Source organism: Notothenia rossii, assembly GCF_949606895.1.
Source record: "Notothenia rossii genome assembly, chromosome: 5".
Taxonomy (NCBI): Eukaryota; Metazoa; Chordata; class Actinopteri; order Perciformes; family Nototheniidae; genus Notothenia; species Notothenia rossii.
In genome coordinates this window covers 88,736,605-88,741,140 of record NC_136903.1, presented here as the reverse complement: position 1 = coordinate 88,741,140, position 4,536 = coordinate 88,736,605, and positions in this window count along the sequence as shown.

Sequence of the window (4,536 nt, the reverse complement as noted above, 5' to 3'; positions counted from 1 at the left end):
AGTCTGAATGTGTGTTTGGTGGCGTGATCATTATTATTTAGAGTCATTGCGTGCCTATTGATTTGAACACGATCCGTGTATCCATCACTTCCTGGTCTTCTCTAAAGAAGAGGGACCAATGGAAACGTTGTCATGTTGCCGTTGTTCACCATGGAAACATTCATTAGCTAACAATGACATTATTGTTCTATTAATATAAAGGGAGGTCAGGTACTCTTTAAAACAGCTGCTAGTTATGGGTACTTTTTACTGAAGTACATTTCAAAGCCTCTTTACTTTGACTTGAGTAAAGAAGTTTAGTCAGTACTTCTACTTTTCAAGAGTATTTTTAAACACGAGTATCTGTACTTCTACTTGAGTAAAGGATATGTGTACTTTTGCCATCTCTGGTTATGATTAATCACTCTACCCGTAATCGGAGTGCCCTTCTTCCCCTCCGTTCCCTCCCTCTTCTTCCATGCGCTCCAGATGACTGTCTGATGTCGGGGCAAAAGACAATGGGATCCAGATGTGTGATCGATGGAGGACGGACAATGCTCATAAGCAGCGAGGCATTTGTGGTTTAAAGTTACAGACATACGGTCCCATCCGAGGGTGATTAATGGGACTTTACTGGCAGTGAGAGGGACCTGTTTCCGCTCTGACACAGATGCAGAAAAATATGTTTCATATGCACACTTTTTAGTTGTCAATGCATGAATTCATTAGTGCACACATGCAGGGGTAAAGTCCACATGTGCAGTCAATATGATGGGTTCCTGGAGGTCGAGGTGTAGGCAGAGATTGGATGTGAGGGGGTACATGATGGGGGGAAATGAGATGGACATAAGATCTGTGGCGCTGAGTTTGCAGGGTGGTATTTAGATTTGGTCTGAACACCACAAAGTGTCTTGTAAACAGGCTTGAAGAGTTACTGATTAGATGTAGTGGGATTAAGTTATCAGGTTACAAAAAAAGGTAACTCTATTCCCTGACAGTTACATAGAAAAGGACATACTCAGATTATTGTTACATTTATAACAATGGGGGTTAATTGCAAGATTACAGTGTTAGTAAAAACCTAAAAACAGCAGAAAGTGTTTGTTGTAAAGGATCAGATGTTCTCTCTTCTCAGTCAGCTGAACTGTTCTGAAGGATAATACTTTCAGTGTGAATCTATACTTCTACTGCCTGAATCTGCTTTATGGTTTCCACTTTCTTTGCTTCATTTGTTCTGTTTTTAATTCAGCAGGTGAACCTATATGTTCATAAAATAGTGTGTGAGCTTAACTGTGTGTGTTAAACTAGAACGGAGCGTTTTCTGTCAGCTCAGATTTTATTTCTGCTTTTTTTAAACTAGTGTGTGTTCAAGTGTTTCGGTGTTGGTGTCTAGGCTGCTGCCTGAATATGCTGAATTAAAAGTTGGTTTTACTATCAATAAAATCTTGGTTTCTTCTTTTCTAAGGTCACATTGTTCTGTTGTCTTACATAATACACTTACGTAAAAATAATGGAATTGATATTTTTTTCTCTTTAACTTTTTGCCATTGCATTTGCTATTGAGGGATCAAAGCAACAGAGAGTAATCAGGTCACATTACTTTTATATATATTGATACTCAGATTAGGTTACTGATTACATTTTTCGTCATTGTAACAGAATGCATTTTGAGAGTAACCATCCCAGCCCTGCTTGTAAATCACATCGGCAGACGGATAATATAAATCATCTGGAAGAAATCACGGATCATGCTTAAACAATGCACTCAAGACAAATTCACCGCAAATCAATATCTGATAACTGTCAGTTCTCCACTTCTGCTCCATTTATACCATCCCTCGAGTCTTCAGTTTCTCCCTCATCCCCACTCATTTCTCTCCTTAAAAGCGCATCACAGGAGAGTTTTCAGTCTCCAGAGAGCTGGTGGTTGTATGTAGAGATGGCAAGAGTCCACCCATCCTTTACTCAAGTAGAAGTACAGATACTCGTGTTTAAAAATACTCTGGTAAAAGTAGAAGTACTGACTAAACTTCTTTACTCAAGTCAAAGTAAAGAGGCTTTGAAATGTACTTCAGTAAAAAGTACCCATAACTAGCAGCTGTTTTAAAGAGTACCTGACCTCCCTTTATATTAATAGAACAATAATGTCATTGTTAGCTAATGAATGTTTCCATGCTGAACAACGGCAACATGACAACGTTTTCATTGGTCCCTCTTCTTTAGAGAAGACCAGGAAATGATGGATACACGGATCGTGTTCAAATCAATAGGCACGCAATGACTCTAAATAATAATGATCACGCCACCAAACACACATTCAAACTAAAGGAACCAGCCTGTTTGGAAAATGAGAGAAGTAGAAAGTACAGATATTTGTGTTCAACATGTAAGAAGTAGAAAGTACAGGTATTTGTGTTCAACATGTAAGAAGTAGAAAGTACAGGTATTTGTGTTCAACATGTAAGAAGTAGAAAGTACAGGTATTTGAGTTCAACATGTAAGAAGTAGAAAGTACAGGTATTTGTGTTCAACATGTAAGAAGTAGAAAGTACAGGTATTTGAGTTCAACATGTAAGAAGTAGAAAGTACAGGTATTTGTGTTCAACATGTAAGAAGTAGAAAGTACAGGTATTTGTGTTCAACATGTAAGAAGTAGAAAGTACAGGTATTTGAGTTCAACATGTAAGAAGTAGAAAGTACAGGTATTTGTGTTCAAAATGTAAGAAGTCAAAGTAAAAAGTCGTCAGAAAAATAAGTAGTGGAGTAAAGTACTGATACCAGAAATATGTACTTAAGTACAGTAACGAAGTATTTGAAGTCCACTACTTCCCCTCTGCTCTTATGGCATGTCTCCAGGTCATGTGCTGAGCAGATGTTCTCTGAGAGGAATCTGTGTGGCTCCTCATGATATCTGATAATACTCAGAGGATCTGATCTGATCGCAACTGACTCAAAACCTTTGTTTCCATTTGCAATGAATCTGTCTGATTCACTTTGTAACTGGTGTTTTGCATATACTCTACACACAAACACATGTGAAAAACATGTACTGTAATAAGCAGCATGTTGTGGTTTAGGCATCAGAGAGATTGGAGATATACATGCACTCATTTACATGCACTACCAAATGTTCATGAAAAGGCTTCTGCTCTTTGTAGCAACGGGTCTTTTTCGGTTGATGCTTGATGTTTAATCTTTAGACATTTTCATTTCACTTTTGATGCGCATGTGCCGACCGTACATGCAGCTTGTTGCAGTTGCTCCTGGTAGATTTCTCCTATTTTCAACTTTTAGCTTTCTTTTTCGATCTTACTTGTTATTTCTCTGTCGATAACTTCTTAAAGTAACTTATTAAGCTGTGCCCTCTCTATACTTTCTTGTAGAGAGAGAGAGAGTTTTGTTCGTTTTTCAACCAATGAGTTGCTGCTGTTGTGCATCCACGAAGCAACCAGATGATGCCTACACCAGGAAGAATCTAATTGTGGTTAGCATGGTGCTCAGGAAACATGGCTGCACCAGGCTATATCGAACAAAAACGTTTCAATTGATGGCTGCCGGACAGTTTAGGCAAAGCTTACCGGACATTTCCTTCAATCGCTGTTTGTGTCGACAAAGATTGGATCGAAGTCTTCACCATGAGTCTGGGTCTTCAGAGGGTTTCTGTGCTGAGTGTAATAATCTAATATGGTGCAACTGTCATTACATTACATGTTACTTGTTAGACGCTTTTATCCAAAGCAACTTACATACATTCAGTTCTGCAGACAATCCCCACAGGAGCAATTTGGGGTGAAGTGTCTCAGGGACACAACGACATGCTGACTGCAGTGGGGTTTGAACCTGCTATCCCCTGATTCGAAGTCCAGCACACCATCCACTGAGCCACAGCCTCCCTGGACACTGTCATGGCAGCTAATTTTTCCCAGGGATCAATACATTATGTATTACTGCTGCTGTAATACTTCCCCTTAAAAGAGCTTTAAAAAACACAATTGTATTTATAATCACACACTTGCAGTTGCATATATATATATAGATATTAGTGTAGTACATTCCCCCTTCTTTTCCTTTGTGTCAGTAAATGAATCGTTAACATCTCTACTTATTTCACACCATCTTTCCTTCACTAAGTCAGACACACTGCCAAGACAAACAGCTCACACATGCGTGCAGTCAGTCGCTGCGCCACAGCTCAGAAGAGGTATCATCCTAAGTGTCAGGGATTAAAAATACAATAGCTTGAATAAACAAAGAGTGATTAAAATCTCACAGAGAGAGAGGCAGCGCGGCTCGGAGGTTTAACACTGAAACCACAGACACTCCCTGAGGTGAGCTCACTACTGAGGGATCTGTCTCTATTAGAAAGGCTACTGTCTCATAAACAACATCTTATAACGTAGCGTAGAGAGACTTTCAAGGTGACTAGGATCTCTCGCTTCATGTTGGGATCCTGATCACCTTGCCATTATTCTTCTCTCATCAATGAACGTCTCGCTGCACATTATCCCGCTTATTACACGGCTACGTACTAAATAAACCTGCCACTTGACTGAAAAT